Raw genomic sequence first — 10,177 nt, 5'->3', positions numbered from 1 at the left:
CCCGCGGTGGTCCTGGGAGACCCCACCCTGGCAAGGCTGCCCTTAGCACAGCACACCTGCCCCTCAGTCAGGTTTGGATTGGCTCGTGAGTCTTGGATTTGCGCCAGCTCCTGAGTTGTGCAAGGTCCCTCCACCTGGCATGGCAGCATCAACAGTCTCTTCCTCCTCACTTAATGAGTTCCTTGACATTTATCAGACCCCCACTATTTGCCAGGCACTGTCCTGGATGTGAGAGGGGTGTCAGGGATGTGGGTTTCTGTCCAGATTGCTGCTTCTGGAATGGCCAGTTATAAATCCAGGCCTCGTCCAGCCAGTGGAGGACCTTTCCCAGCCCACCCCTTTGCAGGAGGGGTCATCTGGCAATAGTCTGAGCAGGCTGCTGCCACAGCCTACCACCCACCTGGGGAGACAGGAGAAGGTGGTGGAGAAGAGGAGGGGCAGCCGTGGTTTACAAGACAGCACTTGAGCCGCCTCTCTTTGAGGAGAGAAGGCTAGTGGGGGCAGGGGTGCCTGGAGGGAGTTGGGGGCATGTGGTGAGTGGTGGAGGGGCCCTGGGTGAGGGTAGAGGGGGCATCTGGTGGATGGTGGGTATGCTGTTGCTGGGGGCGGGCGGGGGTGTCCTGGCTCCTGCCGCGGCTCAGAGACAAGGTTCAGGGAGTGATGACCCAGTTGAGGAAGCTCTAGCTAGGAGTCATTTAAATATAAAAATCTGTTACTCCATCCTGCCTGCATCCTGATTGCTCAAAGGCCTTTGGTTGGCACCCCTCTCTGTTCCCACCAGCTAGTTCCATGCGCCACTCCTCTTATTTTGGGTTTCCTCTTCATTATCAGCCTTAAAAATAGGAAAGCCAACTCCCTAGTGAGGCATCCAAGGCTTTCAGCCACTGACCTCCGGGCATGTCTCCCCTCCTCCCTGACTTGCAACCCATGCACAAGCCATACTTTCATCTTCCCTGTCCACTCCCTTCATTTCTCCTCCTCAGCTTTGAGCCATGGTCCCTGGCACAGGGCAGGTCAAAAACATCCCACTGGACTAGAGCTTCAGCATTCTGAAGGCAGGTCTTGTTGTCTGCTTTTTTTCTCCAGTGCCTGGCACAGAGCAGGTGCTCAAAAAATAGTTGAATGAGTGAAAGGAATCCCTTCGAAATCCCCAGCCTTCCCGACATAGAAGTCGACGCTAATTGGATCTTATTTTCCTCAAAAGATTTTACAGCAGCTGAATGTTTTCACACATTTGTAAAGGGTATGAAGAGCATATATGAAGATCTATTACTCTTTTCTGTTTGCAAATACATTGCAGACAGGCACAGGGCCCTCTGGGAGGGGACTGAGGCAGCGGGGGATCTTCCGAGAGGGCCAGGGCCATAAGCTACACCCTGATGGATGAAATAGGACTTCTGCAGGCAAACAGGACAGGGGAAGGCATTCAGGTGGGGAGAAGCCCAGGAAGAAGGCACAGACCCGGAGTGCCCGTGGGGATCTGAAAACAATGTGTAAGAAAAGAGGGGGCCTGGATCATAGGGAAGGAGTAGGCGAGGCGGGTGGACCAGGGAGTCTTTGATTCACTCCATAGACTTTTGCAACCTGAGGAAGGATCCAAGAAGCATTTTTAGAATGTGGGATCTTGGGGTTTTGTGTACACGGAGTTGGAGGGGGAGAGAAATTGCTAGTAGAGAGATTATTTTGGAGATTCTTTCCTTTCAGAATTCTTCCATATTTAAGAAGAGACTGAATAACCCCAATGGCCCCAAGAAAGGATGAACAAGATGATTCAATTCAACTATCATTTATTGAACATTTATCACACACAAAGCAAGAGAAAACATTAGTTGCTTGTTAAAAGCAGGTATTCTTGATTCTGGTTTTAAGCCACCCCTGAATCAAAGAAATCCAAACTAAACAGAACACTAAGGAATTATTCCACTTCAAATGCCTGCCAATTTCCTCAAGATGCAGCTTGTGACAGAGACAAATATATTCCAGGAAAGTACTTTCCCTTTTTCACTGCAGACTTTACAGACTTCGACATAAATAAGACGGGCAGCACTTCGTTCAGATAAATTTTTATGAAGGTATTAATCCACAGCTTAGTATATATTTCACTGTCAATGAAAAATTCACCTCAATTTAATTTTCTTTAAAAAATGAAAATTTAAAACAACTTACCAGATCTTTCATGCAACCCAAGAAGTAACTTATGTTTTTGATGACTTGAGTCCCATTCCAAACTCAACTGGGTGTTCAGACTTAATTTAGGAGTTGAGGAAAAGACTAAAAACTTCTGGAAGAAATCAGAATAAAGTTCCCAGGACTTATTAGGAAGTTTTTGGTACAGATCACATTCTAGAACACATTTCTGAAGTCATATCATGTAAGATGGCTCTAGGTGTATGAAATGTCCATTTATATGTCCATTTCATGCCAGAGTTCACCTGTATAAAATCTCCAAATGCCTGCTTAGACTAAACTGATTGCCATGAGGTTCCCAGATTCCGTTATATTTGATATGAGAAAGAAACATTCATTCCCTTGGAGCACTTGCTTCATCTTTCTGGTGTATTCATTCATTCATTCAACATATATTTATTGAATATCAGTTCTGAAGAGATCCAGGCCAGGTCAGGCTTTGGGGATACAATGGAGTGTGTGGGTGTGCGAGCGTGCGCACGCGTGCATGTGTGGGTGTGTATGTATGTAGCAAATACAGCAGTAAAATCCAGAATCTAACCCCTGGGAGAAGATTGAGTCTGGATGAGATATTCGAGCAGAGTTTTGAGGGCAGGTCGAGGTGTGCCAGGCAGTCTGATCCCTGACAAAGGAATTGTTCATGCAAAGGCCCAAAGTACTGAAGGGCGTGCCCCATTACAGAATTGTCAAAAGCTCGTGTGGCTGCACATAAAGTGTTCATGAGATGTATGCTGAGCCACGAAGTTTGCACTTGACCTTGGGGGTAAGTGAAAGCTAGTGGAAGTGCCTTGGTAAGGACTAACATGACGCAAAGGTAGGGCTCATTCCTGGTTGAGAATGATCTGCTGCTTCATGTGCCCAGAGGAAGGGAAGGAAGGCCCAGCTCCGATGACGTCCCTCATGGAGTAGCTGGAGAAGTGAGCCCCCACCCAACAAAGACAGTGACACTTGCACGACCTTCCGGAATACTGCCTGGGTTGTGTGTGTCTGTGCCTTCCCTGACCGTACTGTAACTGCGGGGACGTCAAGGGATGCCTCAGTTACATTTTGTAAATATTGCATCAGATGTGCCGCCAAATGCATGGAACGTTCCCCAAAGGATTAAAAATTAACTAATTGCCATGAAAATAACATTTCTCTAGAAACTTTTTTAAAAAAATGCATTAAGTTATGGAAAAGTTGAAAAACCAGTACAATGAACATTTATATACCCTTTACCTAGATTCATATATATGTATCTGTGTGTGTATGGCTGTGTACATATGTATATTTTTTTCTGCACCATTTAAAATTAGTTGCATACACTTAACCCTGAATACTTCAGTGTGTATCTCGTAGGAACAAGGATATCAGCCCACATAATCACTATAATATCCTTATCACACCATGGAAATTTAACCTTGAAACAATACTATTAGCTAATATACAGTCCACATTGAAAGTTCTGTAATTGTCCCAAAAATGGCCTTCATGGCCTTTTATTTTTAAATCCAAAATCCAAATAAGGATCAGGCATTCCGCTTGGTTGTCAAGTCTCCTTGGTCTCCTTTAATCCAGAACAATCCCTGCCTTTGTCTTTCCTGACACTGACATGTCTTGTAGAAGGTCGCACAGCCTGGATTCATCTGATTGTTTCCTTATGATTTGATTCAGGTTAAATGTTTTTGGCAACAATACACATTGTGTCTCCCACTGTTCTTCAGCAGGAGGTACATAACCCACATGTCTCTCATTACTGGTCAAGGTTGGTTACTTGGTTTAAGTGGGGTCAGCCAGATCTCTTCATGGTAAAGATACATTTCCCCCTTTATAATTAATAGAATTAAAATCAGTTTCCTCTTTGTAATGCGTGGAGTGATGCTCCGAGAGTATAAGCATGCTCCGTCTCCTGGCCACATTTCCCCAGTGGCTTTCCTACCCAATGATGATCTCGGCCTGCATCAAGTACTGGGTGCGACACCGTGGTTTTGGAGCTGCACCATCCCTTCTACACACACTACTTGGTATTCTTGAGTAAAAAAGACCTCTGGCTTCCCACCTCCCCAGAGCTGGGCTACGTCATTTGTGGGGTCTGGTGCAAAGACGAAGACGCAGAGCCTCCTCTTTTTAAAAAAAGAATTTCAAGGATAGCAACAGTAGAGCATTAAACCAAACACAGGGCCCCGTGTGACTGCAATGGCTGCCCGCTCACGAAGGCAGCCTTGCCCCCACTACGTGCGTCCATTTGTGTCTTTCAGCGTCACTGTTCCCAGTGTCTCCACGTAGGCTAGCGCCTGTGTCTTTTCACATATTCTCTCAGTTTGTAAGTACTTTTCCCCTTTCTAGAACAATAAGACGATCTCCAGGCTCACTTTGTTCCTTCCTTGTCCCAAATCTAGAGTCAGCTATTTCTCCAAGGAACCCTGTCTCCTATCAGTCAGAGGAAGGGTTGTTTAGGAAGCGAGAGCTTTCTATTTAGAAACCCAGATCTGTGTGCTAGGTGTCCTCACTGCTCCTTGGGTATCATTGTTTCTGACCCTTTTAGAGGACAGAAGTAGGATTTGTTTTTTAATATCATGAGTTCGTACTGATTCTTCCAACTCAAATCCCATGTTACAGGGCTCGTCCTCACCTGCCCCTATGCCATAACTGGGTCTCCTTCTCCCACGGTGAGAACCCCAGTTCCCAATCACCCTTGTGTGGATACTCAGTCGTCCTTTCCTGTAACACTCACCAAATACCCTCCACTCCTGACTAGCCTACTACAAAAACTTCAAGATTTCTTTACTTCTTTTGTTCTTTTGAATATCCCACTGATATATTCAAAATTTACTTGATTTTTGTGTGGTCCATCTATCGTACATCTAGATTCGTGTTTCTGTTTGACTTCAACAGAAGGGTTTGCTGTTTTCCTTCTTTGAATACATAAAACATTCATATGGTTCAAAAGTCAAAACTGTAGGAAGGAATGCTCAGAGTTGTCTCATGGCTCCTCCATCTTCTTTCTACTCATCTTCCCATAGGGAATCATTTTTATTAGTTTTGTGTTTATCTTTCCTGTTTATTTTGGGGAAAAAAATACAAGATTATATATATTCATAGATCTTTCACAAAAGATAGCGTATTGCATGTAATCTTTTGCACTTTGCCTAAAAAGCACATTTTGTGCTATCTAAAGCACTGTGTTTTTACCTTCCGATATCAGTGGGATGAGAGAATGTGTTAATAAAAATGTACTAGTGGAATCATTTATTAACAACAAAAATCGTTCCTTCTGACATCAGTTTTTAGGACTTCTCAATAAAATGAGGGGGCTGAACGAGGAGCTCTTGCAGGTTCCTTGCTGTTCTCACCGCCTAAATTATTCTCCCAGGAAGGGCACAGTGTCAGATAGTAATAACCCTCATGTCTCGGGAACTAAATTCCTGTTTACTTCAGAACACCAGCAAACTTATTTTTGTAGCTGCAAAAATTTTCAAGGGCATATTGAAGACCTGGAGCCTGGGGATGAGGTGGCTGCTGAAAGGAAAAGAGAAATAATTAACAGACCGAATGTGGTTCCACATTCCTTGAAGCAAATTTAGCATATGAAAATGGAGATGTATGGAAAAACAAAATGAGGGTAAGTTTTATTTTGCTCAAGAAATCTTTTCTTCAACAAAACCTTCAGCTATTAGGATCCTTTTAAGTAGTATGTTTCTCCAGTGCATTGAAAATGATTCAATCTTCAAAACCTGAGTCACATTTTTTCCAGAAACACCCTTGTGTAAAGTAACACGTCTATCTGTACTATCTAAATGTGGATCTTTTAAAAAGTAAAAAAGAATCATAAATCTGCTGCCGAGGACCTTGGCAGCTGAGCAATGTGAGGAAAGGGTGGGGGAAGGAACAACTAACCAGAAATTGTTAGTTTTTTTAAGAGCCAGGAGAAGGAAATTCAGTATTTTTTTCTCACTCCATCTGGAGCAACCTTACTTATGTTACAATGCAGGTTAAAATGCTAGATTTGAAATAAGATCACTTATGCCTTCTCAATGATTTACAAACTTGAGTGACATTATAACCCAAACAGAGTAAAAAGCATTCCAATCAGGTCTGCGGTTCTCCTAACATCTTCATAAATTCAGTAATACTTAAGCATTACCTACGAGAACCATAAAAAGACATTTTGAAATCTTTTTCTTAACACATTGGGAACGCGTAGTAAATATGCACTATAAAGTACCATTTTTAAAACATGATTTATTTTTTACATTATAAACTCGGCAGCACATGAAACCAAGTAGAGTACACAGCAAGACTTCCCTCTTTTTTAAAAATTTAAATGAGAGGCTACTTTCCATTTCCCAATACTCTTGGGGCCACAGAAAAGAGAGGATGGGAGATGAGCAGGAAACATGTGTCTCTCAGGACCAGTCCTCTCCAGGGCGGACTGTGGGAATCGGAGGGGAAGGAGTGAGCGGGATGGTGGCCAGCTCGGGGACTTACCAAGCCAGGGTTCATGATCTGCTTGTGTGAGTGCACTGTGCTGGGAACTTCTGCAATGCAATGTTATGCAAAAGCACACGACGTGTGCCTCCACGAGGCGCGAGGCAAGCGCTGAAGTTCCTAGTAAATTTAATTATTAGCATGAACTGAAGGTACTGGCATTGTTTAACTCAGCTGACCTTTTAAATGGATAACCAACCTTGAGGCTTAATTGGATTTAAAAAAACATCAATTTCTCACCATTGCATAGTGTGGAAATGAAGTGCTGCGTTCTTAGGCAGTCGTAAAATCAGTTTTGCTCAAGACTGTTTTTTATTATTTATAATTTTAAAATGACATTCTCCATCTTGGTAAACGTTTTATGTATATATATACCTTTTATAAACAACCATAAATATACATGTATGCACGCCAAGTCATGGAGCAAAAGCATCATTATTCTCTGCTCAGTGGCAGGCTTAGTCATCAGCAGCAATCTCTTCACACCAATTACACGAAAAACTGAACTAGGGATAATGACATACCACTGTTTGCAAATCTCTCTTAGCCTCAGTCTGGTCTAATCCTTGTAATAAGAAGAAAAATCCTTGAGGAAGCTTTTACCAAATCACATCTTGACCATTAAATCTTTCTGGAGGAAGGTCACTTAATTTTATGGAAAGAAATGAACAATTAAAGTGGCACAAGCAGAAATAGCAGTGGTCTGGAAATTAGAAAGGTGAAGATTTTAGTTCCAGCCCTGGGTTATATCAGTCGTGAGACCCCAGCAAGCCTTCTTGTGGGTCTCACTTTCCCCATCTGGAAAAGGGGGAGGTTTGGCTTGGGGGAGAAGGTGCTCTCTTTCCCCAACAGTTGATGGAAAGGGAGGTCTATTATGGTGTCCTGAGTCAGAACACCAAGTTAAAAAACATTTCCTCAGCATTTCTTCCGAGAAAGAGACCAAATGATGCAACCCAGAGCCCTTTTGCCTCCATTAGGACATCTATAAAATGAAAGAAAGAGTGATTACTAATGGCGGAATTTGGATGATTAGCTAAAAGCAATTCTAGAAGAATAGTTGGCAAACAGAAAAAGGCTAAACCCAGTGGTCTGTTTTAACTAAGCCCAATTTAAACGTACATTGTGCTGAATAGAGTCTCATCTAAATAGTGCATTTTAGCCAGATCGCAGAGCTGAAGTGGAAGCCCGCACAACTATCCTGAGCCTTCAGGACAGTCCTGGGGAACTAATTCGGACAATTGGATGAAGGATTATCTTCTTTTGCCTCAATTGACCAGATAATTGTCCACAAGTCTCTGCCATTTGACTCTGTGGAATGTCCCTTTGTGTTGTAAGGAGACCCAGCCATAGACTGGGAGAATGATGAGGAGGATGGCGTGGAATCAGGGACAAGACACACACATCACACAGCTGATGCCCATTGTCTAACTCCATGCCCCCAATCCGAGGCCCTTTCAGACGAGCGGAAAGTCTCTGCACGCCCACCAGTGAGCGCCCTCATTAGTTCACTCTAATACCCATGATTTTGAAGGGGGTTGTTTTCCCTTGATTTCAAAACAAAAATAAACAGAAACATCAGGCAACATGGTTAGTGGTGGCACCTGGGTGGTCAAGGGAATTTGGAGAGAGAAAATCAGGAGTTTTTAAGGGCTAACACACAGAGATATACAATTCAAGACCCATATTTGTAAGTATGCACAGCGCTAAGTTTCAAAAGGTAGCTAACATCCAATGAACCAAGTCTGCCTACCTAAATCTGAGAAGAAATGGAAACTTACAACCACTAATCAAAGAAGCAGCAACACTGAAGTGCTGTCCTCTCCTCCCTACAGCCAACTAACGCTCGTCCCTTCTGTGAAGATATTAGCTGGGTCTCTCCATATGGTTCCCTAGATGTCTTGCCTAGAATAAGGGATCCTAACGATCACAATTAAGCCCACGTGGAGAACACCACGCTATCTTATTAGATACAAATCATGCTAAGCTAGGTAAGTTGTTTTGCTGTGGCTACACAACTACGACAGACAGAACGGAAAGAATTCTAGGTTGCTCAAGTTTGGGATTATGATCAGAGTTCTTAAAGGAGGTTCATGAAATTTAGCAGGGTAAATCTACATCCAGCCTGTTCTCCTACAGTCCATGTGGGCATTCAAAAGGAGCCACCCAATGGTCCATACTTCCGATGCCTCTAGGCAAGTCACACCTGAGGGCCAGGACCTGAGCCTTCACAGCTCTCTGCTCAACAGGCGATGTTTCCGATTGTATCTGCACACTTGTAGCATGATTTCAAGAGTGAGCCACCAAAAACTTACTTGGAACCATGACCCATGAGGTCACCACTCACGAAGTTCACACACCCTGCAGAGCCTACACATTCACACATGTTGCCACTGTTATGGCAGTCCGCATCAGGATGGAGAACTTCTTCAATGTATTTATCACTGGTCAGAATGTTCTCGAAGCCTATGGTAAACGTCTATCCTTTGAGGATGGATTTGATTCTTGGACAGAGCCAATGGCTGATGAGTAAGTTGGGGGTATGTAATTTCTAGTCAAAAAATAAGGTGAGAGCACAGTAAGAAGAGTTGCTTCTGGGGCCGGCCCAGTGCCGCAGCGGTTAAGTGCACACGTTCCACTTTGGCGGCCCGGGGATCACTGGTTCTGATCCTGGGTGCGGACATGGCACCGCTTGACACACCATGCTGTGGTAGGCGTCCCACATATAAAATAGAGAAAGATGGGCACGGATGTTAGCTCAGGGCCAGTCTTCCTAGGAAAAAAGAGGAGGATTGGCAGCAGTTAGCTCAAGGCTAACCTTCCTCAAAAAAAAAAAAGAAGAGTTGCTTCTTTTGTGTGGTTCATCAATAGGCTCTGGAGGTAATTAATTGCCATAAGCAACACCAGCATCACAGGACTAAATGCCTAGCTTGCCAAGGTGACTACTTGGAAAGACAGCTCCTATGTATGTACAGACTCTGGTGTTTAACTAAAAAGAGACATAGCCCCAACGTGCCTTGATGACATCTCCCACTGGGCATACACGGGTGAAAGTTAATGCTCCTCCCCAGCCTTTGAGGAAGAGCCAGGGCACAGACACATTTGGGGAGAAATATAGTCCTGCCTTTGAGTTCAATGGGCAAACACTATCCCTGAAGTTTTTGCTGTAAGAGGATAGGAAACATTCAAAGTCACCTAGAAATTCAAATCTCCTGGAGCCTGTGTGTAACAAGGCACACATACTACAATTTTATCTCAAGATCTCCAAATGTTTCTCGGTATCTATATAAAGTATACATTGTCATAAAAAAATAATTATCTGCCTTCTAGGCAATTTCTCTTTTTGTGTATTGGATAGCAAACAGATTGGTCCCTTTGAAAGTGTCCATTAGATAGACAGATGGACTTACAGACACTGAAGCAAAGGCCTCAGGCACAAAACAAACAGCCATTGGCCAGACTCATCACAGATGGGCCCTCCCCTAACACAGATGCATTTGAAGAAAACATGAACCCCATCGTTCAA

This window comes from Equus asinus, chromosome 15, assembly GCF_041296235.1.
Source record: "Equus asinus isolate D_3611 breed Donkey chromosome 15, EquAss-T2T_v2, whole genome shotgun sequence".
Classification (NCBI taxonomy): Eukaryota; Metazoa; Chordata; class Mammalia; order Perissodactyla; family Equidae; genus Equus; species Equus asinus.
This window is presented reverse-complemented; position numbering follows the sequence as displayed.